Source organism: Mus musculus, chromosome 4 (genome assembly GCF_000001635.26).
Source record: "Mus musculus strain C57BL/6J chromosome 4, GRCm38.p6 C57BL/6J".
NCBI classification, from domain to species: Eukaryota; Metazoa; Chordata; class Mammalia; order Rodentia; family Muridae; genus Mus; species Mus musculus.
Genome location: NC_000070.6, coordinates 32,356,879 through 32,384,380, shown reverse-complemented (window position 1 = coordinate 32,384,380; position 27,502 = coordinate 32,356,879). Strand labels below are relative to the sequence as shown.

At 45.8% G+C, this 27,502-nt stretch overlaps 1 protein-coding gene across 9 annotated transcripts in view; it reads right to left on the bottom strand.

The window, feature by feature from the left end:
* Bach2 (BTB and CNC homology, basic leucine zipper transcription factor 2) overlaps window positions 1-27,502 on the bottom strand; it is a 347,697-nt gene that overhangs the window by 201,729 nt on the left and 118,466 nt on the right. The gene's annotated exons all lie outside the window — the stretch shown is intronic.

Here is a 27,502-nt window from a genome sequence, read left to right as displayed (position 1 = left end):
ATGAAGGAATAAAGGCTACCAAGAGCAGCCTTCCTTCCTTCTAAATGCATCAGGTCCATCTCACACACATTTCTTGACTGTTGACTATCACAGTCCTCTCATGTGACAGCCAACAAAAGCATTCTCTCTGCACATTTCATAAACACAGGGAAGCTGTTCCCTCTCTGTTCCCGCTACAGGACGATCTACCCTTCCATCCTGAGAATCTGTACAGTGAGTCTAAGAGATGACACTTCTGCATCAAGGACCTCAGGCTAGTCCCCACCCTACAAGATTTACTGCATGCTTGATGTTAATTAAATGTCTGGTCACAAACAACCTTTCAAATAGACCATTACAGCCTATTGTCAAGATTACATGGAGCCTGACCCCGTGTCTACAGCAGCTCTCTTCCCATGCCTTCCCTTACCCGTCTAGCATCTTCTGGCCGCACATGATGTACTCAGTCACGCCTCATGGCCAGTAGGCTACTGATATCGAGGGTCTCGATGGCTCCCTCTTTTCCCCTGTCCCTGAGTCTGTGGTCCTGTGCCTCTGCTTTTGCTAGCACACGATTTCCATGTGGCTCAGCTATTCCTTGCTTTCTATTGTCCTTTCCTGTTCTTTCTTTCTTTCATCACTTTGTCCAAGCTTCTTGAATGTCTCCAAGATCAGAAGCGGAAGTTACTCACTAGCCAAGGCCTCCTTCCTGAGAGCAGCCAGCTTTGCTGGCATTATCCTGGACCCCAGCTCTGACCTGCTGCTTGCTGATGCCCAGCACTAAGGCCACCTACAGGAGGTTTTTCTCTTATAAACCTTCAGGGCCCATTCTTCTACACATAAATAGTGTGTAAAGGACCTAGCTTTTGAGTTAAGTTTCAAGTCCTAGGCTAACTACAGTAGTAGCAGTGGTGCCCATAACAACAGAATGAAGCCTTTTCCAACTTGGCCACCACTTCTATAAGATGGGAATACCAATTATAACTTCCTGTGTTTTCAACATCTCCTTTCATCCGGATACCTGAAGCATACAGCATCACTTGCTCGAGAAGGTACTCTATAGAGAGTCTCTCCCCTGACTTGTGTTTTCCATTCTCATTAAGTCCAATACATATATGATACAGATATAAGAAATAGCAAGGAAGGAGAAGGCCATGCTATTAACATTAAGGAAAGCTGGTAATATACCTACTCAGAAGCGGGGATGGGGGGAAGGCGTGTGGGAGGGGGTGCCTGGGAGGAGGGCAGTGAGTGGGATGTAAAGTGAATAAATAAAATACTTAAAAGGCTGGTAATAATTAAACATATTAGTACACCTGTCATCTAATCTTCTTACCTGAGCTGCTCTAATGTAACAACCTGTAGCTTGACACAGGAAAAAAAAAAAGAAAGAAAAGAAATCAGGGGACAGTAAGAAGAGGGCCCTGGAAGTTTATAAACACACGCACAGAGAGGCCAGGAAGAGAGCATGGGACACAGATGGCTCCCACTGCCATCTGACCAAGACCTGTCATTTGAGGACCACTCCCACTGCCTCTCAGTCCAACAGTCCCTCTGCTGCAGGCAGGCAAAACAAATGTTGTGAGAGCAGTTTACTGGTTAGCCGGCTGGGACTTGCGCCATCAGGTGAGCCGGTTCTTTGCACACACGGAAGCAGGACTTTGGGGATGCTCAGAGAGGAATGAGGAAGAACATGTGTGCTCCAGTGAGATATGATGCTTTTCTTCTGCTCAAAGATGCCATTAATTGGCCGGCTTGAACTTCAAAGAGAGGAAATCTATGAAAACTGAAAATCAAGCCATTTCTCTGTTCTTTCCCAGAAAAACAATGTGAGCCGAACCAAGCTCCAGACTCTCTTTTCCAAGTTTTTAACTATTTGCCACACTTTGAAAATTTCCTCTCCCTATTTCTAACTCTGGTCAAACAGCTCCTTCTTCAAGGTACTGATTAGACAACTCCATAGGCTCATTTCTCTATGATTTGTTGGACATTTTTATGCGGCCTTTTACGGAGAACAGTTTAAAGTAAATTACCTCTGAGAAGCCCGTGGGGTTTTCCAGTTCTCTGGTGCTCTTCCCAATCAGGATGATTTATTCCAAGACACTTTTAAGTGGTGAAAGACTTGATCTCCAGACTTCTAATAAGCTTTGGCTGCTGTACAGCAAAGCCAGGCAGCGTGAGGGCCGTTGCAAAGGGTGGGTCTAGGCTTAGATCACGGAGGAGTGGGGGTGTGTGACAAGAGGAAATGGCCTCAGCTCTTTGGGATCCCTTGTTTACAACTGTAAAGTGTAAGGGTGGTGCTGGCTGCTCAGGGTCTCCAGTGATAGGACTTCTCTGTTCACACAGAACGCGGATACGCATCGATGTCCTAGGTGTGCTTTCTCTTACCCAAAAAACTCAGTCTAGATTTAATCACAGAGGCAAATGGAAGGAGGACGAACTGGACAGCGAGAGAGAGTCCAAATCACCAGAGATGTGCAGACAGTAGGACGAAAAATACGAGCCAAATGCAAATCTCCTTGAAAAATTCTTGAACATTCTCTCCCAGCGCTTGGAGACATCCTGGCATTCACCACTGGGGTGGCTGCACTCAACATTCTAAAGAACACTCCCTAGGAAGACAGAGCAGAGCCAACTGACAAGGCTCCCTAAGGCCCCTGGTCCCCCACATTTACTTGTGTTGGGGTGGGGGGAAAGCTCCCCTCCAGGTATCGAGAGGCGAGGCACATACCTGCGCAGGGCACAGTAAGGACCATGTGTGAAACCGACTCCAGTGTTTGTATCAGCCCAGGGTCTAACAGCAAGAAGATAGACCCGGGAGATGAGAGATTCATCTGTAACTCAAGGATGCTGAGCTAAAGAAGAGCATTCTGGAAGGAATACCCCCTCCTTTCTGCTTCCTCCTCCCCATGCAAACATGGCAGCATGACGAGTGAACAGGATAAGCCCACTTTATTTCCTTGCTTCCTCTCAAGGTGACTTCACGGAGGTAGAGTTGTGGAGGCCTTACAAGGTACCAGATCAAAAGTGTCTGTTCACCGTGTGTCCCTCCTCATGTTCAGAAAGAGAGAGAAAAACTTAATGCGTGATCCCTAAGGAAGAGCACTGCCACTGTTGTCTGCTGCTATCTATCACCATGGAGACAGAGTCCTCCAGCATCTTCAGGGCTACATGTGGGCCAGGCCTTAGGACTAAGGCTTCCTCACAGCTTAGGACCCAGTGCCCAAAATAATTGCCCACAGAATAGATATTATTTTTTTTTCAAATTAAGAACTATTGATCCCAGCAACCACATGGTAGCTCACAAACATCTGTAATGGGATCCAATGCTCTCCTCTAGTGTGTCTGAGGACAGCTACAGTGTACTTATAATAAACAAACAAATAAGTAAATAAATAAATCTTTTAAAAAAACCGAATTATTGCTTTGAGTGACATTATATATATCAGCCACACTCTAAGGCAGGCTCTGTGCTCAGTTGTCCAATATAAATTTGATTCCATGGTTTGTTTTTTGTTTGTTTGTTTGTTTTGTGAGTGTGTTTGTTTTGTTGTTTTTGTTATTTTAATAGCAAAAAAGAACATGAAGTTAGATGTATATGGAGGTAGGAGAGGATCTGCGAGAAGTTGGGGAAGGAGAAAGGATATGACCATAATATATTGTTAAAAAAACACAAAAAGGAATTACTGATTTATTTTTATGTTACTGTTGGAATGTATATAAAGACTGTAGATTCTGAGTACCAGGTGCCCCCTTCAATACTGTGTAAGCTATATAATGTTAAGTCACAGTTAGCATACCTGTGGCCTTAGCATGTTTATTACTCTGTTGTGGTGAAAAACACTGTCCCTTGCTCTAAGTTCTGGAAGATATACCCTGCCTTATCAGTCCCCTGCGCAGCCATTTGCGGTTCTCCAACCCCATTTACTGTGCTTGCTAGAAACAAGCAGGGCGAGGTGGGGTATTCAGTGAAGCCATGCTACAGGGTAGGGGTGAGGTGCTCAGCCAGTGAAGCCCTCTCCTGGAATTTACGTGAGCCTCGGAACTCTGAAGCCTACCCTCTTCTTTTTCAATACTTCCAGTGGTGTTTCCATGAGTGGGGAGGGTAGCCTTTAACTCCGCCAAGAAGTCTCCTACAGCTAATGAGACTAGAGAAAGAAAATGAGCAGAGGAATGGAAGCTGGCAAGCAGGAGGCTACAACAGCGGTAAGATCATGGTTGCAGACAGGAGTAAGACAGGCCCCACTAAGAGAGAGCTGAGACATCAGCCGTGGGGACCAAACAACTACTGGATTCTTGGACTTTCTGTTGGTAACAGCCATTGTTAGATCAGCTGAGCCACAGCCTATGCATATGTATATCTATATGTATATCTATATGTATGTAGGTATTCATATTCTTTCTACCCATCCTGCCCCTCTAGAGCACTGACTAAAACAGTAAAGGAGAGCATAGCCCCTTCCTCTTAAGAGTTTCTAGAACTGCCACAGACACGGCTCTGTACATCTCATCAGTCATAGCTCAGACAGACAGACAGACAGACAGACAGACAGACAGACAGCAAATGTCTTAGAGTTAGCAACAATGTGGTTGTTTGGCCACCAACTCAGCCATGAGAAAAATTCTGTATGGAGAAGGTGCCTTGTAGGCAACCAGCAACCTCTTCCCCAATGAAGTCCTTACAAGTTTCCTCATTTGTCAGGTCATAAAATGTGAAGATCAGTATGAAATTGATTTAAAGAAAAGGACACAGTTCCAGGCAGCTACAGTCCTGGGGTTCTTCTGAGTTCAAGGGAAATCATGGGTTCTCTATCTTAAAGGAACGTAGGGATGCTTGCTAAAGATTCAGTGTCACTCGCAGGAGATCCCGGCCTAACATGTCCATGCACCTTCATAGCGGCCTGGAACTTCAGTAGGGTAGACATTATATCTTCTGGCTTGCATTTCCTACAAATGGAGGGCATGAGGAACGAGGCGAGGACAGGAGAGCAAACCTTCCAGAAGGCAATAAGATGATCGTGCTGAAGATGCCTCAGGATTAATTAAGACATGGCCACAAGAGGACGATATTTGAATAACTTCCCAACATGTCATGAAAAGTATTCCTGGCTGATGTGACCTGGCAATTTATAATAAAGACCTCAAAATTCGGCAAGCTCCTGATTCAGCAGTTCTATTTGTAGACATTTAACATAAGAAAAATGTTTTCTTTCCCTGCCATTTTACTTATAAGTAAACAGAGACAATACAGATAATAATAAATACAAAGCCAGGTGATGGTGGTGCATGCTTTTAATCCCAGCACTGGGGAGGCAGATGTATCCCTGTGAGTTCGAGGCCAGCCTGGTCTATAGAGCTATTTCCAGGATGGCCAGGGTATATAGAGAAACCCTGTCTTAAAAAACAAAAAACCCAAACCAAACCAAACAGGAAAAAGGAACACAAAACTTCAGCTGATTTAAATTTGTAAACTCTTAGTAATGTAATTAAATTATCATAGCTAATTCAATTTAGTTATATATATGTACATATATATATATATATTGAAAATTACATTTTATTCAGAAGAATTGATTTGTAAATGCTTTTGGAATAGGGAAAGTTTGAGTGTTTTGTTTTCATCTTCAGATTCATCACCATGACAACACTCTCCTTGTCTGAGATGGAACCTGTGACTTAACATATGATGCTGTCACTGGACATCTGATCCTGTGGGAGACATATCTATGTACATACACACAAAAATCTGGTGTTATCCTTTGATCTACATGGGTCTCCACTTCTTAACCACCCACTGCCTTGCTCTGAAAAGTGCACTTAAAAAAATCGCTCCTCATGACTGCATCCAAGGCTTAGTGGCTACATTTCTGTTGAGTAATATCATGCATACTTTACAGTAATTTTGTCAAGCAACCTCTGCAAGCACCCAGATTCACTGACATCGCTGGTTTTAGGAAACAAGTCTTTGTCCAGATGGCACTAAGCTGTTTGAAAGCAATGGAGAGGGAAAGAGTGCGGAAGGCTGGAGACTTTCCTCAATCTAATTAGAGGATGGTATAAACACACACACACACACACACACACACACATACACACACACACACACACCCATGGATGACAGCATTTGATCAGGCAGACCTTCCTTCTTATATTCAGATGCATTTCCTGGAGACACAAGGGAGATAGGCTACGAAGTCTGTAAAGGAAACAGTAGTTAACTGCTGGGTAAGAGATGTGCATTTTCATTCTCTTTTTTTTTTCTTTATTTTCTACAGTTTCAACAAACCAGGGTGGCCCTGACAATAAGGAAGAACACCGCTGGGCTGGCATGGCTCAGCAGGTAAGAGCACTGACTGCTCTTCCAAAGGCCCTGAGTTCAAATCCCAGCAACCACATGGTGGCTCACAACCACCCCTAATGAGATCTGATGCCCTCTTCTGGTGCATCTGAAGTCAGTTACAGTGTAATTATGTATAATAATAAATAAATCTTTGGGTCGGAACAAGCAGAAACTGAGCGAGTGGGGTTGACCAGAGTGAGCAGAGGTCCTGAAAACTCAATCCCCAACAACCACATGAAGGCTCACAACTATCTGTACAGCTACACTGTACTCACATACATAAAATAAGTAAATAATTTCCTTCTTTTTTTTTTTTTAAAGAACCCTCAGGGTGAGGTATCTTGTCCCTGACACATGAAGTATAAGCCGAAGCCCACAGGGTGCAATTTAAGATATTTTGACTTAAAACAGCTACCCATTGCTTTGAAATTCATCATCCCTCTGTCTGACAGCTAGTTGCTGGCTAGTTAAAAATGTAGATATGATTTTGTGTGGGGGCAACTTACTCATCTACTAGCCCTGCCCCCTCTTGTTGCAGCTTCAAGTATCCAGTTCATTACAGTGTCTGGCAGGGGCTGGAAGGAACAAGACAGTGATGGTGGACAGATCAGCAACACGGTGACGGAACAATGAAGTATCAACCCTTACTGGAAACATTAGATGCAGGACAGGACACAGTTTAGGAAGGCACCTGGGAGCTTCCCGCACCCTGGGTTCAATTCCTCCCTTCCCACTGTGGGGAAGTTATTCACTGTAAATGCGCCTCAGTTTCTTTCTTTGGAATCTGGTCGAGAACATTTTCTCCTCTGTAGGGTGGTAAAGACGTAAAAATCTGGTTCTGCTGTACTTCCAGGAGAATGCCAGGTTTTGCAACATGCCAAGGGCCTGACGACAATCATCTCCCATAATTCTTGGAAAAGACCTACCAGGTCAGCCCATCCGTGCCTGTATCCCAGATGCACAGCCTGGGGTACATACAGGGTTCTTGTTGAAGCCGGGGTAACTAGCAAAATGCCGAAGTTTGAGTCCTTCAGAAAGAACCACTGTCAAGCTTGTCTCTCTCTCCCTGCCTGTCCTCTGACATGGATATAGATGCCTCAGTGCTGTTCCTCTAACCTCTTCCCTCCTTTCATGGCCTCTGTCACAGACGCTGTGTCATGACTCTCCCTCAGGTTTCTTACCGTTTCCCTGCTCCTAACAAGCGCCCTAGCAGGAAGGCAGAGGCCCTTATAGCTCCCTGCTCAGAAACAACCCAAGCCTCCCATCCTCTTGACCAAGCAACAGGAAAAGGCCAAAGCCTTCATACCTTCCCCTCCTTCCCCCTGGCAGTCTTTCTGGAAGGATATCTCTGAAATTTCCCTCTGAGTCTCCTGAGGCTGTTCTGAGGAACTAGGCTTCCTCTGCTCCCCCCACTGTCTCATTCTCAGACAGCTTCTCCTCTGGGCCATTGCTTCCCTCACGTCTTTGGGGATTTGAACAGGCCCCGCCCAAGGGTTGCATCCCAGGGACACTTACTAAGCACCTACCTCGAACCAAGCTTCTTCTTACTCAAGCCTGCTACCCGCAGCGTTTATAATCTCCGATGTCTCAACCTCTGGTGGAGGCTGGCTACGGCATCGCTCCACACTTCACAGGGCTCTGCCCTGGCAGAAGGTCAAGGGACCCTGCCTTACCTGCTTTTCTATTTCTGGTTGCCAGCAAAGAGCTTGTCACACGAAGCACTTAATAAAGAGTTGCTGGGTGAAATCTGTCCTACAAAGTCTCCACGTCTTCATGGCAGACAGTCCTTCTTACTACTCTGTAGGCCATCTAGATACGAATATAGGGATGAGTCATCTGGAGGTAACCTTTCCCTTTGTGTGGAAAGGAAAAAACTACAGTGCACCTATGACTTGCCTTTAGGGAAAGCCACACCTGTCAGCTGTATATCACAGATAGGACCTACTTATGTAATTCCAGTTCTGGGAATGTATAGAGCACCGGATATTTGGCAGGCACTCAATTAACGCCTGTGAAAGGAATGCAAGGAGAAAGAGGGGGGCACTTGGGTGCCAAGAGAAACCTGGAAAGTGAGAGGCAGAGCAGAGCAGCTACAGACAGAGGTGTGTTGGGAGGCAGGATGGGGCTAGCCTGCTCCTATCTACAGACAGAGATGTACTGGGAGGTAGGATGGGGCTAGCCTGCTCCTATCTAGGTCAAGTTCTGCCTCTCTTGGCCTGGGGAGGGCTTGTGGATCGCTGCTGTTCCAGAAACGCTGACTGGGCGAGCATGCCCCACTGAAGAGAGATAGAAAGTGCATTTCTTCCACACACTCCAAGCGAGCGTAAATCGGCAATTCCCAAAACACCTCACTTGCTGAGCTGGGCACATCCTGTTCACCTAGGCTTCTGGGGCACTTGCATATATTTTTTTACAAGAAACAGAGAGAAACTCATGTTGGAGGATCTCAGAAGATGGTCTTCTGATTACAGAGGAGTTTCTTCCAGTGGCCAGACAGGACTTTTACCACACAGATACTGAGACCTTGTAGACTAAGTCACTGAAAAAAAAAAAAAAGAATATATCACAGAAATCACAACTTTCTTCCTCACAGCCTCATATGGCCCCTGCCCCAAAAAACCCCACACATATACCCTGGGGTTACAGGGTGACTCAAGGTGCAGACGCAGAAGAGATGAAAGCAGACACTGTACGTGGGGAAGATGAGAGTTCACTGCCTGACACACAGTGGGTCCTCTCTTAACGGTTTTTAGTTTTCAACCTAGGAAAGAACAGCTCATCTAATCTGTACTTGGAATTTCTCAAATTACTCATAAGAGCACTTTAAAAATTCCAGAAAGACAGAGAATTCAACCTCTGTCAAAATAGTATTAAGTGCTGAGACACAGAGAAAGATGGGTAATTAACTGCCGCTCGCTTAGATGAAAATGTCTGCACTCTCCTGTAAGTGCTTGGGTGATATCAAGCATTTGGAGACAAGCTTAGGCAGGTGTGGGGGCTGGGGAGTGGGGGAAGAGTGTTTGCAAAACCAGTGTACTGTTAGCATCTTACAAACTACTGCACACAAAGAACTTCTGAAGTACAGCTCTGACAGAACAGTGCTTGTTCTCGGGCCAACTGAAGAAGGCCTGCTGAAGCGGCCTGACACTGCTCACACTCACACAATGGCCTCACACTGCCTGCCTCTTTTAGGAGACTTCAGCCTTAGGGCATGATGCCCAGCCTCAACGGCTCTGTAGCCTAAAAGTTCTATGACCTCTCAAAGCACCGACACACGAGTCTATGGGAACACTTTCCATCCAAACCACCACCCTTGGCCCTGTGGCCTCCGCAGGCTCATGGTCCTATCATCATGAAAAATTCATTTACTCTATCTTCAAGCATCCCTATAGCGTTTAACATTCTCAATACTGTTTAAAAGCTCCAATTTAAGGCAATCTTTTAACTGGAACCAACTGTAAAATAATTTTAAAAAAATACGTACTTCCAACATACAATGGCACAGAATATAGATGCTGAATAGGACCTTCAGGCATGCCCAGTGACAAGGAATGGTGACTTCAAGAAAGGAAGATGGCATCCTACCAAAACACTCAAGTGGCTCTGCACAGAGACATACAGATTTGAGCAAGAAGTGACAGAGCGGCCATGCCCTGCGTCACTACCAGAGGCCATCGTGTGTGACCAAAGGAGACCCACAACAAGAGTCAATGCTGCAGCACTAGGGTCAGCTCTAGGCTACACATCTGTCCTCAGTATTAATTAGTTACACTGAGCTAAAGAGTGCTACTGAGATGTAATGAAACGCTTCCAGAATGAAATGCGAAGACAGAAGAGTTGAATGGCTTCAGCTGCTCCAGGGCTCAGAACTTGGGACTCATACTTTGTAGAAAGGCGATCACGTACACATAAGGACACTCACATAGGCCGGTGATGTGGCTCAAGGGGGTTGCTTGCCCAGTACTCCAAAACAGTTTCTCCCCCTAGCCACACCCCACACAGACCTTTCCACCCCCACCACATGGGTGCATGTGCGCGCACGCGCACACACACACACATACACACACACACACACACACACACACACACACACGGCAGGGGCAAGGGGTCTTCCCAACACAGAAATAAATGAAAAACTGAGAAATGAATGATAAATTATTTCAAACGGAATAATAAGCAAATATCTTAATAGTTCTACACAAATTGGAGATATTTTTAAGCACCAAGGAAAGATATTAAGGACAGGACTGCAAAATTCACCACCTGTCCAACAGTCTGAGAATGAACAGAATGGAAAATGTGTAAAACTAACTCCAAAGCTTGCTTGAAAATGGAAACAGCTGTACACTCTAGGACAGAGCCAATAACAACAGAAGAATGCTTTTTTAAGAAGTACTTCTAACAGCCTCGATAGGTAAATAAGTCATAGGTCACACCCTTGCCTCTTTTCTATTGCTGGGGGGGGGGTTGGTGGGGGGGCATTGGTGGGGGGGAGGAAGAGGCTTTCCCGAAAGGGTAGAATATAGCAGAAATAGTAAATACCAAACCCAGAGAAAAGAGGAAGTTAGTTTCTCACATAGAAATGAGTGATTTGTCTCTGTGATATTTAAAAAATGCCGTAAGAAGAACAGGGCCCTAATAAAAATAAATGATTTCCCTTTTTGTAAAGCATGTAGGGGGAGGAAATTGGCTTCAACTGCCAGAGAAATGGGGAAGCGTGCTTCTGACACTGTCCCCAGAATGCCACCTCATGATGCATCCCTGCTTAGATGCCTTTCCCTGCCACCCCACCCCCCAACTCAGCTGTCCTCTCTCCAAGCTCCTCAATTAAATTATCTCACATTCCTTGCTGATCCGCTGTTCGCAGCTTGTCACATCACGACACCATAAGCCTTCCCACATGCTGCACGCTGTAACTGCCGCTCCTTCCATGCTTGCAGGCACTGAGCACTGGTGCCCCAGATCCCAGGCAAGCTGGAGAGGCTGCAACAGGAATGCCCCTTCATGGCCAGAGGTGCCAGGGAAACATGCACTCCTCCTGTCAGTCAGTGGCTCTCAACCTTCCTGATGCTGCCACCCTTTCCTTCAGCTCCTCGTGTTGTGGTGACCCCCCAACCAGAAAGTTATTTCATTGCTACTTCATAACTGTAACACTGCTACTGTTATGAATTGCAATTTGGATATCTGATGTGTAATCCCAAAGGGGTCGGAACCCATAGGTTTAGAACCGCTGCTGTAAGGGGTATATCTCTCTCTCCATCCATGGAAACAGTGGCAAGTGGCTGGATCAACCTTCGTCAGCGACAATCCCCGGCTCAGACAGTTGCCTTGAAAAAAGACAGGCAATTTTCTCCTCGGCACCTGCAGCTGGAGGAATCAGGCTCTGAGCCTGTCACAGTGCCACCGCTTTGTATCCAGGTTTCATTGCTGCAAAATCTGAAATCTATAAGACATCTTTCACAAAATGATGCCTCAAATTAAAAAAAAAAATGTAGAGGCTACCTCAATTAGACCAGCACGAATTTTTACCTGCAACAGTATTACCACCTGTGTGCCAAGTTAACATATTAAATCAGTAACAGAGGTGACAGAAAAATCTCATTGCAAAATCAGATGAGATTGGCCAAACGAAGTGGCACACGCTCAGACAGGCGACTTCCAAGGGGCCCACACTTAAAGGAACATCTCCGACATTTAAAGGTGGCAGTTTAGAGGGAGCAGCGTATCCAGCGGCTAAGAATTAAGAGGCGCCATGCTCTCCCAGGGAGATATGCTGGTGTGTTCTAGGAGAGCATTAAGGCCAGGTTCACCTGACTGAGGGAAGAACTGTTCACCTTCTAATTCCATTCCATTTGTCCCCCAGGAAGGACTTGTCCCATCAGGAGGAAAGCGGCCAAAGCCTCACAAGCTCTGAGAGGAGGAGACACACAGATCCAGCTGGGATGTCTGACAGACAGTACCAAATGCCTTAACAACCAGCATGCCTTTGGCCCGGAAGGTCCATCTGAAGGATATGTGCAGAGATGATACATGGAGATGCTGTCCACTGCTGCTTCATGACATCTGCTGTTCCGAGTAGAGGAACAAGGCAGAAACACTTGGATGCCTCAGATGGTCATGATGCAGTCACACACGGTGTTTCAGACAGGTTCCTCACACAATGCTGTGAGAATACAGCGAGTGACATGGCAAACAGGCACAGAAGATATCAGCAGAAAACGGGAGTTCAGTAGTTCAGTCCTTGTTCCAGGATCTGTCTGGATTGGGAGACTCATTTAGGATATATACAGTAGTTAACAGCGATGGAGAGATAGGAGTGTTTTCAAGCCCAAGCACATATGCACAGAGCTGTCATCCCAGCACACAAGAGGCTGAAGCAAAAGGACTGCCACAAGTCTGAGGCCAGCCCCATGCTACAGGGAGAATATCATATCTCTATGGGATACATAGTGAGACCTTGTCTCAAAACACACAAAAATAGCTTTAGTTTTTCACCACCTGGTTCTTTAAATTATTTAATAAGCCTGCTGTGCTTTTTTTTGATAAAGGGAAGTAAATAATTTGTTTAAAAGAACACAATAACATTATAGTTTGTGTACTGAAATCTGTGAATCTTTGCGGGCCATCCAGATGTCTGAGTCATTCTCCTCATTTAACACACAAACAGGCAAGCGCTCACACTGAGTGTGTTCTCTCAGTGCTTCTCACAGAGATGCTCAGCAGGAGGGCTCTGGACTGAAGGTGTCCCGGCAGGGCTGGATAAAGGCAAGGGAGACAATGCAGGCGTATGATTTGGACAAGTGGGTTCAACTAAGCTGCCAGTCCAAAGTGAGGCTGGAATACAGATCTGCATATAAGTGCAAGCTTACAAAAACCTTGATTATAAGGGGCAGGCAGCTAGCATGACTCCAGAACCTCCCAGTAAGTGGCTCATGCTAACTCTTGCAATGCTAGGACTCAGAAGACAGCAGAACTCTCATTTCTTAAGAAACAGTGCACTGGAGTCTGGTCACAGGCTGGCTCTTAGAAGTCTGTTACTTCCTTTGCACACTGACCTTGGAGCACCCGGATTCACTCATACAGGCTATGTATCATCAGTGACATCTTGAGTTTCAACTGTATGGAATACTGTAACTGGTGGAGAGTATCCACCGTATGACCTGGCATAACCCAAGGATTCAAAGGAGGCATGTCCATGGAGCTAACGGAAAAGTCTAGCTAACTCCCCATCCTGTCCCAGCCTGTACTTTGAAGCTGCATCATACTCTGTCAGGCGCCCCTACTTTTGAACACACAGCCCCCAGCATTCAGTAGGCTTTCAGCCCTGCCCTGGAAACACTGTGCTTAGGAAGAGTGTCGAGCTGTGTGCCTGCCTCTCTTCTGGTATGGAATTAGACAAAAATAGGTCCAGAGCATCCTCACCACCTACGAGCAACTTGCAGACAGACACCAGGACATGGTCACTGTCTGTCAGTCACTAAAATACTTTTCCCATTGCAATGGCTTCCTCTCTCACTGCTTGGGCCATCTATCTCAAGAGTCAGCGGCAGAGCCTTTTTCAAAGTTTGCCCTCCCCACAGTGACCTATACCTTCCTTGGCAGTCTCTTAACACACACACCAGTGCTGGTGAGCACACACAGTTTACACTTAAACTGGACAGATGTGCCTTCCTGGTCTCCTTGCTTTGATGGTACTAATCCGCTACCAGAAAAAAAAAAAAAACCAAACACTAAATAGTTGCCTTAAAGGAGACAGGCCCCCTCTTCCCACCCCCATACGCCTCCAATGGAGCCTCCCATATTCAAGGCCAAATCCCTTGATGCATTTTTCAGGGTTGTCTGCAATACACCCCCAATTTTCCCTCTAGACTTTGCATCCAGTGTGGGACACTTATCTGTCATTAGGATGTCTGCACTAGTTCAGATCTGCTGGAGAAGCAGAGTAACATGGAGGCCCTCTTGGGAAGAGAGTGGGAGGGACAGCAAAAGGCTTTATTTTAAGATGTGGGTCTGGACATTGCAAAGGAGGAGGCATAAGACATGATGAGCCATAAAGCCCCCCATGGTGCCAAGAAGAGTTGTTCTTGGAGAACAGTGGAGAGTACTGGAGCCCACAAGTCTCAGTAGGGAAGTCTGCATGCCCCTGCTTGGGACACTTCTAAGCATCTCTGTTGTGCACAGCCACTGGTGGGGTCAGAAGTCAGAAACCAGGGCCTAAGTGCTAAAGCAGTGGGGGGCTGGTGTGGCAGTAGCTGGGGTGTCAATCATTTTCCCTAAAGCAGGCAATGGCTCCCACAAGTTAATCTATAATTTACCATTTAACTGTGATACTTTTAACAGTAGGAGGGCACTGGGTATGATGTCACACACCTGTAATGCCATCACTCGAGAGTCATCACACAGGAAGATAGCACATATGAGACCAACCTGAGCTATGCAGCAAGGCTACGTCAATCAAAATAAAGGAAGGCAAATGGAGCAGCAGAATGTTCTCTAATAACTACCCCAGAGAAACAAGGCAAGCAGTTCAGATTCCCTTCAAAGAAGCAGATCCATCAAAGGGTCTGCCCAGTGCCCTGTGCAAGAACCGGCCTTCCCATCTTTGGCACTCCTTGGAGTTGCTTTATCACTTTAACCTCGGCCACAGGACTCTCGGGAATCTGTTGTAATTTGTTTTGTTTGAGACAGGGTCTTGCTCTTTAGTCCAGGCTGGCTGTGAACTTGCAATCCCCCTGTCTCAACCTCCCAAGTGCTGGTGTTACAGGTTCATACCAGTTCTCTTGACTCTAGGTATCTTGGAAAACTGACACATGGCATGTTCTAAAGCCACCTTTTCCTCCTTCAGGGGTCCTGTCTTGAGATCTAGGTCCTAGCCTGCTGGTTCATTATTTTTGCTCTGTCTTATTTCTGCACTGTGTGGTGAGACTCCTGCAATAAGGAACTAATTTCTGTTGTTCCCCCCACCCCCGCCCCTGTAATCAGTGCCATACCCTACTCACAGACACACAGGCAGGACACGCGTTCTTAACTCTTCTCATTCTTGTCCAGTTACTATTTTAAGCAAAGACCTGTGTCCTTTCGTGTTTCTTCTTTGTCTTTTTAGTTCTGAGAAATCAAATAATCAGCCAATCCTGTCAAATGAATTTCATATTTTTTCTGGCTACTTTGTTCCTTTTTTTTTTGTTCTAAATCTCTACTGGGCGACTTCAACTTCTCAACCGAATTGCAGAATATAATCTGCACTTTAAACAGTAAAGCCACTAATAGCATTTTTAAAAGCAAGAACACTATTGTATTCTTTTTTTTCTGCAGTGATAAATCAGCATTCCGTCTATTATAAATTGCTTGGTCAGCTTCAAAGGGCTTCAGAATAAATCTCGTCCTCTTTTCTGTCTCTGCTACCCAGGATAAAGAAAAGAAGCAGAGGATGCCTAGCAGATCACTCTCACTCCGCAAGGCGCTGTAATTTATTTCCCGTGATAAGCCTCTCACAGTCCTGCACTGAGCGCATCCTTGCTCACAACTAATATACCCAGAAAGAACAGGTAATGCCCTATGGTGCTGACACAGGGCTCAGTCTCAGGGGTGGCTGGGTTTTCTTGTCAACCACAGAGGTTACTAAGGGGACGGCTGAACACATATCCTATTATCCTAAAGTGTTTTCAGCCTCAGCTCCGGAGATGGGAAGTATTGCAGGCTCATCAGAAGATCAGAATCCTGCCTTCACATGCCTGATGGAGGGACCCAAGGCTCTGTCTTCGGAGTTCTTTGCCTGGGAATGAATAGACTCCAGGACTTACGCATCTGTATCTCTGAACATAGCCCAGGGGCACAAAATGGACCCCTGATAAATGCTGACTGAGGTAACACGTGAGTGTTTTCTATTTAGTCCAACCAAATCCCATCAGTGCTATTCATTCATCAAACGATGGGCCACCAAGCCATTTCTAGTCACCACAGGCTTCTCACGGTAAAATTGGCTGGTATTTGGAAGCATGGCTGCTGTCGATCATAATGCTAACATTTCAAAAATACATAGAGAACTTTGTGACGATCGTCATGATTAATGACAGTTGCTGCCTTTAATATTCTATAGAAAGTGGAAGAAATTGGACAAGCTACAGCATGTGAGATTTAAATTAGATAAGTGAGGTTTCGCACATCAACTCTAATTAAACACTAAAGTACATTAATAAGGGAAGTTAGAAAATACTCTTTCTTGGAAGACTTCAAGAATAAATGAAATCTCCTGAGTATACATATATGATTGAAAATACCACCAAGAAAGACAAAGGAGAAATAGCTTTCATATTCTATTTACTAAGAGTATATTCATATTTACCAAGATTATGTCTAAATAATTTAGTTTTCAGATTATGGGCATTTCATATAAATACAGGCGTCAATCACAGTTACAGGCATGACTCACACACATTTAGCCAGTGTTTCACTTATTATGACTTTGGGCAAAGCAATCAAAAAGATTTTACACTCACGAGCTTTTTCTTCCCAACACGAATAGTCCTACTTCTAAGTACCTGTTCTTCGGAATACATCAGACTGTATTGGCTACATTTTACTCTCTATCAACAAGAGGCGCCATGCCTGATTCTCTCAGTTTCAAGTTATCCCAATACCGTACCCCATTTGCTGTCATAACTAAGTTACACTCTACAGCAAGTAATGTTCTTTACATCCCAATGGTAGTAGCTATGATAACTTCAGGACTAAAATCCATACCTTTCCTGTGTGGACTCCATACTAACCAGGCTGACATTACAGACGGGTCTTGGTCAGCACACCATGGTTGTCAAGAATTCCCAGGCACTGGGCAGATGCCACTGTCCTGAGCTATGCAAAACCCAGAGGAAACAATGCATTGTTGCCCAAGTTCCACTCGACAACTTTTAAGAAAAATCATAGTGTAGACTGCAATTTATGCTAGAAGTTAAGTGGCTTCATTTGAGTGAAGACGTGTGTCCGAGAAAACCTCCATACACTTCCTCTTGGATGTATGGATTCAGAGCTAATTCAGTTATGGTCCCTAGAGCCTGTACAGCCTACTAGGAATATATCATTCTTTATTTCCTTTAAGAGTAGCATTCAGAAACACACTGTGTTTTTTCCTACTCCCTAGATAGATTTCAAGGGTGGAAACAGCTTGGCTTTGGCAGAGTGGAGTCATAGACTCCACTGGTAGGGTGATCCTCAATAGGCGGATGAGGCCTGCAAAATATGCAGCAAGGTTAATAGTAAAATGAACAGAACTAATTCATGGAGAGAATTAGAAAGGAAAAAAATCCACGTGGAAGGGGTCACTCATGCCAAACGAGATAGAAAAGGAAGCCTAAAGCGTGCAGGCCGCATTTTCAGTCACTGCTACAGTGTGGATCCCAAGTGTTTCTCAGAGTTCTGGTGATAACCTTTACCTCCCAGGGAGCCATTACTGGGACAGCAGCAGACCTGTAGTAGGTGGAATGTGATGGGAAGGTTTTAGGTTCCTGGGATGCTCCTCTGAAGGGTACTGGTGGGGCCCTGGCCTCCCCCTTCTCTTTGCCTGTAGCCAGTGGTGAGCAGTGTTTTCCCCCTGCCATTTACACACACCATCAGGTCCACACTGACAAGAGACTAAGCTGTGTAAGCTGGTGAGTCAGAGCCAATGTCTTCTCTTCATAAGCTGGTCATCCCATGTATTTGTTGTAGCAGCTGACTAACATGATCTTATGCCAGAATGTGACAGAAGTATATTGTGCAATTTAGAATAATGAGGGGCAGGCTCAGATCTGAAGAGCTTGCAGTGAGCCGGGGTAGACACCTATTCTTCCTGGGGATGCTCTTCCTGACACTGTAATCTCTCCTCCACCTTCCGTAGCTATTGAGTGGTGAGGACAACAGGCCAATTCTAGAGGGGCGTCTGTCCACAATCACGTGTTCCTTCTGATGACCTTCTTCTTGCTCTATCTTCTGAATGGCACTTTATCCATCAGTAATGCATAACACAGGGTCTAGGCAGGGTCTTAACAATGGAAAGAGGCCTGCAGTCCAGGCTTCAGACTCAGCTGGGTGGAGAAGTCACACTACAGAATATCCAGGAAAAAACAAAACAAAACAAAACAATGTAGAGTGCAGAGAGGAAGAGGGTGGACAAGCTGCCAGGGAGAAGACACAAATCCACAGAATTCCACAGTGCAGAAGAGGATCGCTCACACACCCAACCACATGGCAAACACAAAGGAAGGGGAGCCGCACAAGAAAGCTGGTCTCACAGACACAATGCTACTCAAAGCACACTGTCAGCGATCTGCAATTTATATGGACATAATAAGCTCCATGCCTAAGACACAGCAGCCTAAACCACCACCACCAAGACACAGCACATGTTAAAAGGAGCAGATTACCCGCAGCGTGAGGCTCTCCCATGTGGCTGGGCCAGCAGCAGGACTACAAAATCCATCCCTGATGTGGGCCAGACGCCCCAATGAAGGGAGCCTTCTTAGGACTTTAAAAAAGAAACATGCTGGATGAATCTCTTGGTCTCTTAAGAAAGGAAGCTGGTTGTGTTTAACTGTGAACATTTGTCAGGAGGTGTCAGAGACATGCTCATCTGTTATTCGATAAACATGACTTTCAGAAAAGGAAACTGAACCGACAGATAACCTGAGACAAAGTCTAGGTAATCTTTGCATTGCTCTGCAAGCCCCCAGTCACTGGGGGTCAGTCTCTGGCAGAACTTCCCTCATTTCATCAGAGTCATAGCTGTAATACAGAAGCTGCCATGGCATTCTGTAAAACTGACAGCGATGAGCCAGGAAACCCAAGAGGGCTGCACTGGCTCCCTCTGTGCAAACCGACCCTCTGCTCGTCCCCACCCTCTGCTCGTCCCCACCCTCTGCTCATCCCCGCCCTCTGCTCACACACTGGATTTCCTCCGTTTTCTTCGGAGCCATGGTCAGGTTCTAACACAGCACCATCCGTTTGCTTCTTGCTTATCTTTTTTCCTCCCTGGCTGCGTATAAGCTTCATGAGTTAGAACTTTTGTCTGTTCATTCTCAGACATATTTGATCTATAGATTCATGTGCTTCTTATACAATATTGTGCACAAGTGCTGGCTAACAAAATAAGTGCAAGAGGTGGATGAGATTTTAGTGCTGTGTAAAGTCCTTTACCCAGACTATAACGCAGTTCCCTGAATAGAAAGGACCACAGTATTTTTTTTTCTTGACAATTTAGAAGTCAGGGAAGGAAACAGTTCTATTAAAAGTATTAAGGTACAGAGGAATACATTCAGGTACATGTAGGGCCAAGCAAATAACCATTCTCTGTATTTTGGGAGGTGCGGGGGACCAAGGAGGGCTCTGGGTAGCATGAAAGGGTAGTTGTTTGGTGTCTTTGAACACTAACACTCTTGTCTGGCACTTCCTGAGTGTACAAATCACTTTTGCTGCATCTGTGCTATGTCCTTCTAACCTTTTAAGGTATCAAGGATTGAATCCTGATCTCAGAGAGAACCTGTTAATGGTGTAAGATGGTGGTGAGCCAAAAGCACTATTCCTATTTTGGTTTAAGAACACTAGTTTTTACATTACAAATTCAGTGTGTGTTCCCCGTGGCACTGGCAAACTCTCACAGATGGGTTACCTACCTGCTTGCCTCCGCGGTTTATCACCAAGGGACCATTTTACAAAAGCAGGTGGCTGTCTCTCCCTGTTATTACCCAAGGGCTGGGAAATCAGCTAAGCAGAGAGAGAAGAGTAGTGTCTTTGTGTTTCAAGTAGCATTTATGAAAAGTCCTGCATTTCACAGGTTATGTTGTGTTACACTGAGGTGTGTTTGTGTGTGGTGGGTGGGCCTACTGGAGCCAGTAGAGCACCGAAGTCCTTCACACAGAAAATGTTCAGAAACAAATAAAGTCTCCTGTACTGTGGCTGTTCCACACTAATGGGGGGAGGAGAGAAAGGCACCAATAAACATCCCACCTGAACCCTAGAAAAGCAGGTGGGGCATGAAGGGGCGGGCTGTGAGCAGCTCATCTCCTCACACGGAAAGGTGGCACAACATCTTCTCATCCCGAGGAGGAGAGCAGGGATGGCGGCTGGGGAGATGAAGAGCTCTGGGGAATTATCGAGCAGAGGGGGTGAATCAGAGCCACATCTGGCAACACCTACAGACCTGTCAGAGCTGCCTGCGCTTGTCACCAGCTCAGAGGCTCGCAAACAGGAAACTGCCGGCATGACTTCATCTGACTCTCAAACTCCTAACAGAGGAACTTGCCCCCAAGAAGTTACGAACTAAGTGCAGAGCCAAAGGGTGAGAGGTGGGGGGTCGGAGTTCAAGTTCAGGTTACAGGGCATCGAGTGAAGGCAGCAACTCTCAAAAGCAATCTGGGTTCAGTGCTGAGTATTATCGTCACCAAGGCCCGACTTCACAGGAAGGAAGCGAAAACTCAATTACACAGGGACACGAGGAATCTGTAAACCGGCCAAGGGAGATAAAGTTACTCACTCATTTGTCAGTCACTTGTGACATTCTGTGTCAGAGACTGATCTCATGAGAGAAAACTGTAAACCTAACGTGACCAAGACGGAGGCTTTATTTCCCTGAGTGGAAGTGCCAGGGGGCAGAACAGCCCCATGACTGGCTTATTCAGCAGCTCGACAGCACTGGCAAAGCCTGGTTTTACATCTGGTTCTCTGCAAATTCACCTGCAGGGATCAATGGCCAGAGTGAGGTACCCTAGGGCAGAGACACTTGGAGGACATGCCTCTACCTAGAAAGCATTACCATAGTAAGAAAGGATCGCCGGCCATCCTGTGGCCCCAGCCGTATCTGGAGAAGACCACTTGACAGCTATGCATTGAGCAGTTCCTACACGGCGGCTCCTGTACTGGTCACTGGAAAAACAGACAAGGATCTGCTGGTCTACAGAACACAGAGATTAACTGTGGGATGGATGGTAAAGACTGATCTGAATAATTGAAACGCCACTGTAACAAGCACCGGACTGCAGAGGTGAGGTCACAAAAGCAAACAGGGGACTTAAGCTAGATGAGGTGTCTTAGGGTTTTACTGCTGTGAACAGACACCATGGCCGAGAAAACTCTTATAAGGACAACATTTAACTGGGGCTGGCTTACAGGCTCAGAGGTTCAGTCCATTATCATCAAGGCAGGAACATGGCAGCATCCAGGCAGGCATGGTGCAGGAGGAGCTGAGAGTTCTATGTCTTCATCTGAAGGCAGCTAGCAGAATACTGGCTTCCAGGCAGCTAGGATGAGGGTCTTAAAGCCCACACACAGTGACACACCTACTCCAACAGGGCCACACCTTCTAATAGTACCACTCCCTGGGCTAAGCATAGACAAACCATCACATGAGGGGAGGGGAGGCCTTCTGAAGGGATCCTGTAGTTTCTGAGAAAGGGGCGAGGGCAGGAAGGGAATACATACTGGACAAGCTGGTGGGCCCATTCAATAGCTACTCTAATGGAGTAGAGACAAGAGTTGAACTTGGAGCAAGATGAAGCTAAGGAACTAATCAGGAGTCAAATCAAATTAGCAACACCTCACCACCTCTTCTTTCCTCTCTCTCTTGCTCCCCCCTCACTTCTTTTTATCCAGAACTGGGCGAATCCTGCTGGAAGTAATTAACAGTTAACTTTATCTTTCCACCTTTCCCTTTTTTCCCAACATAATATTTTCATTAATTATTTAAAAATATCATACAATGCAACCTGATCATACTGGCTTCACATTCCTCCCAGGTCCACCCTCACACCCTTGCCCTGCCCCAACCCCAGATGAAAGCAATGACAACAATAGCAAAATCCCACCAAGTTCAAGTTGTATTTACCACATTGGAGCATGGTCAAACTCCCAGTGGCCAGTCCCTTAAATAAAATTGAGTCCATTTCCACCTCCATTCCTATCAGAAGCCATCAACTGTGAAGAGCTATAGCATCTTTATCACATTTTTAAGGACTCATTTCAATAGCTCCTGTCTGGATTGCTTTTGTTGTTTTTATTGTTGGGAGGGGGGTCAGGGAGCTTGTCACGGAAGCCTTCAGGGTCTGCCCTTCTTAATAATAAGTCTGCAGTCATTGATACCACTGCAAAAGACGCAACACAGATCGTGGATATAGACATAGGCAGTTTGGTCCTGTAGGGGTGGTCCTGATGTTAAAATCCTGCTCTCCAATTGGTTCATGATCTGTCAGTAAAGAAGCCATGGGCCAATTGCTGGGTGGAAGGGATAGGCGGGACTTCTGGGGCCCTGGAGACAAGAGACAGACAGACACAAGGAAATGAGAGGAGAGTTTGCCACGCTTCTGATGGAGAAAAAGTGACCAGCTGTGTGAGATCTCGAAACGGAGTGGCCACGCAGCTCACTCCTACAGGCAGGTGATCAGGGGAGTTAGCAGAGACTAGATGCAACAGAGCAACTAAAGTTTAGGGCAGAAGGGAGGTATGGAACTAAGAGTATGGATAAGGGTACACTGGCCTCGGGAGTTTAATAATGCCCAGCAATGGTGCCAAGAAGGCAAGTTGAAAATGAACAACGTGTGTGTCTGTGTCTTTTATCTGTGGATTCAAGGGAAGCTGGGTGGGGCCTGGTATCGCTGCCTGTTCCTTTCCCGGAGCTTAGGCAGGGTAGCAGAGCTACATGCAACATGGTCCACGAACATCAGCATCGTCACTGGCGGCTGCATGGACCACTGACATCATCATGGCTTCTGGTGGCAGCATGGACCATGGACACCAACACAGCCTCCAGTGCCAGCATGGACCATGGACACCAACACAGCCTCCAGTGCCAGCATGGACCATGGAAGTCTTTCAAGGAGGCTTAGTCCTAAAAATGAACCATCCTTCATATTGGACATCTCTGCGGGCTGTGGGCAGCACTGGCCTCGCTGGTGGTGGCAGGGTGGTGAGAGCCGATGGTGGCTTCTCAGTGGCCGGAGGACCAGCCCTACTTGGCAATGTTGTGCTCCTTTGTCCGCCACTGTGGTCCCCCACTACATCTTCAGTTCTGCTTCTCTCTGCCTCAAGTGCCTCTCCTGCCACTGTTCCCACCTCTCTACCACAATTCATTTATTAATCTGGCATTGCAATCTGCTGTGTGCCACACAATATACTATTTGCCCAAACATCGTTACAGGCAAATACTTACTGCAACCAGTCACCGATCTGGTTCAAGGTTTCTATAGTGCCACGAATACTGGAATATCTCAGAGACTCATCTCGGGGATATCCTGTTCCTGCCCAGAGTCAGGGAGATGGTGTGGCTAGGCAGAGTGTCCAGGGGCAGGGCTGGTGAGAGCTCCAGGCTACTTCACACCACCCTTCCATTGGTGCTGGCTTCCCTGCAGGTACCCTGGGCATGACCATTGTGCTTGCTTCAGCTGCAGCAGTGGCTCCATGCCTCAGGCTGGCCCTGCTGAGCAATGACATGGTCCTCTCTCTGACACAGTCGCATCTCTGATGCCGCTTCTCTCTGTTGTGGACACTGCTCTACTTGGGTCATTTTTCCCCCAATTCCAAGAAATAAAAATTGTAAAGCACCTTCCCATGAGTCCCCTACCCCCTTTCTTTAGTTGTTCTAGTGTACCATCATATTGCTTAGATGGTAATATTTTCCCTCTCTCCCTTTTTAATTCAGTACTAGGGACCGAACCTAAGGCCTCATGCATGCTGGCTAAGTGATCTACCCCTGAGCTACCTCTCCAGCCTTCTTTTCATCTTTTGAGACAGAGTCTGACAAGATGATCAGACTGGCCTTGAACTCACTCTGTAGACCTGACAGGTTTTGAGCCTGCAGTCTTCCCGGACCTTACTATCAGCCCTAGAATATGTATTTCTATCAATTTTAAAATGCTAGACTCTTGGTCCACTTAAAGTTTTAGACATAGACATGTTATAAAGCACCTTTGTGCAAATGTACATTATAGATACTTAAAAGGCTATTACATTTCCTTTGAAAGTATACTTGCATGGTGACAGCATCGAATTTATCCCACAGAGAAGAAGGCTTAGGGATAAGGTGGGAAGAAGGGACCCTCGCAGCTTTAAGAGCTAGCAGCAAAAGGAAGTCATTTAAGAGGCTAAGGGAGAAAAAGAATGTGGAGGAGGTGTGGCTCTGACCAGGCTGAGTGGGATCATGCATGGGCCTGGGTAACAGAGCAACAAGACGTGAAGGGTGGTGCCCAGTGTGTGTGTGTGTGTGTGTGTGTGTGTGTGTATGTGTGATACCAGCCCCCACCCCTGGCTCAGAACTGAGTCTGGCATCTGTCCTTCTCTATTCTGGGGCTCAAACAATAGCAAGACTATAGAACTCAGTCTCTGATCTCTGTGGATGGAGGACCCTGCTCACTTAGCAAGAGGATTGGCTAAGAATTCTTCAAAGGAAAGTGCCACGGAGGCCCTGGAAACACATGAAAATGTGCATCAAAAACAGAGAACACCACTACCTTCTCATGGAGCCAAACACGATCATGTCTTACTCTAGCTTTTTATCACTAATAAGCTAACCCACAATCTCTCGGCGGCTGAGTATAAGTGGTCAAATTAGCCATGTTCCGCCCTTCAAATACTTAAAACCTTCCATCGTGACTAACCATGCATATAACACAGGGATAAACAAGTAACTAAGCAGGTTTTCATCCTCCAAAGCAGACATGTGCATGTGACAAAGTCATCTTAGAAACTTCCCTTTTGAAATGAGATAACTAATTACTCAGAGGAAAGGCAGAGCTTTTGCCCTCCTGGGAAATCAAGAACGCAGTCAGGCAGAGTGCAGGCATGGACCATGGCAAATCAGGTCTGCAACACAGTCAACAAAACAAGCCTCGGGGGCAGCTAACACACTCCGAAGAGCAGACAGGGCTGCACACAGCTGATCGGCTCCTAAGATCATCGCATCTGGGTTTCAGAAAGAATCAGGATTCAAACGTCTTTAAGGATATTAACAAAAAGGAAAAAAGGCATGGCAGGATAAAACAGCCAACCGTAGCAAGGCAAGACCCATGACGTACACAGACTTCATAGACCACACAGATTTAGCTTGAGTTACCCCAGAGAATTAGGAAGTGGCCATTGTCTTTATCACTCAGGAAGGAAGTCCATGTCTCTTCCCAGATCCCAACTGTTAAAAAGCCAGAGCCCTGAGTGCAGAGGCAGTCCTCCCTTCAAAATAGGAGCACAACCCCTCTCTCTACTGCAGTGTGTGGCTAAAGGAGAGCCATGGATCTCATAGTCATTTGGAGAAAAAAAAAAGGAAGTGAAAAATGAGAGTAAATGTAACTGGGTGAGCCAGCAGTGTTGCACTGCGCGGATCTGACACTCAGGCATCACTACAGGGACAGGCACGGACAACACACCCATCATTTATAGCTTTGTAGAAGTGTGTACAGATTTGTGTCTTCTATCCTAAGCAGCAGAAAAACCAAAGACAATAAAAGGTGAGCTGAATGTAACGCTGGTCTTTGGTGACAGGCACAGAAGAAATCACCATTGTTTTTCAAAGTACGTTGGTTCTTAGCATCTGCTGGTCAGCTACTGCTTCCTCAAAACTTAAAGATTCTCTAAATTAAACATAAGCTTGTCTCTAGTTTCTGAAATATATACGTGGCTAATATTCAAAGTTTGAGAAAGGGGGTTGCCATGGAAACACAACTCCCTAAAAGAACAGTCCATTGTCTCTTAAGAGGACCCTTGATACAGACACTTATGCAGTGTCTATGTGTGCACATGAGGCCACAGACAATGCACAAAGGACAATCAGTGCACACACACACTGGAGACATGCACAGATTAAAGAAGTCAAGGGCTTACTGTACGCAAGCAAGAGGGGATGAGCCCCTTTGTGTACGAGCGTGCGTGCTGGGGGCAAGAATCATGTGAGCCTGACCCTGTGACGGAGCTGAAACTCAACCATCTTGGAAAGCTTTGTTTAAAGCACAGTCCCGCAATGATCTGGGCACTTCACGCAGTTACCACTGGGAACGGTGTTCCATGAATCCTTCTCCCCTGTGGCTGGAAGTACTGGAAGCGGCATTATAAAAATAGTTGTTTTTTTTTTTCCTAGTGGAGCAGACTCAAGCCAAAAATAAACTAAATGGGAATTTTGTAGTGCAGACTTCTCAAAAACAAGAGTCTCAGTATACCTAAGAGAAACACAGCCCTTTTATTAGAAACTTCTGTGTGGCGTTTAGAAGCCATACAGTTTTGGTCAGATGTCAGTCAATGCTGCACTTTCCCTTTCCAGACAAACCAACCCTATACAGACATCAGGGCTGCCATCTTGACACTCTTGTTGGCTACTAGAAAAGAGTTTTTCCTCTCACAACTATCATGTAGCTCTTTTACAATAGGATGATCAAAAGCTGGAAGGGCAGAGTGGGTATTTTTCGAGGTACTACAACCTCAAAACCATTGCAGTAAAAGTTTGGGTTCAGAAAGCCAAAGCCACCTAAAGTTTCACTGCTATGAAAATTTTAGCCTTCTGCAGATACAATGCCTGTGAATAGTAATGATGATTTCCAAATCCTATCAACAACTATAACAGTGTTACTACTTCTAATAAGACACACGCACTTCACAACATTATGTAACCCATTAGGTAAATGAGATCTATTTTTAACCACATCTTGCAAATGAGAAAACTGGTATCACTATTCATGATTTTCCAAGAATCAAGTATAATTAATGTATGAATTTTAAGTAAATATAAACAATAATGTTCCCATGTGTCTGTCTGTATATGGAACATGTCATGAATGGGCATAGCTAAAGAACTGAGAAACATCATCCAAATGCTGGCTCAAACAAATACATGCACCCACATATGCACACGCACACACCCACCCACACACCACCCACACAAATGCACATGCACAAGCACACACACACACAGGCACATACACACACACAGGCACATACACACACACAGGCACATACATACACACAGGCACACATACACAGGCACACACACACATAGGCACATACACACACACAGGCACATACAGAGGCACACACACACACACAGGCACATACACACACAGGCACATACATACACACAGGCACACATACACAGGCACATACACAGGCACACACACACAGGCACACACACACACATAGGCACATACACACACACAGGCACATACACAGGCACACACACACACACAG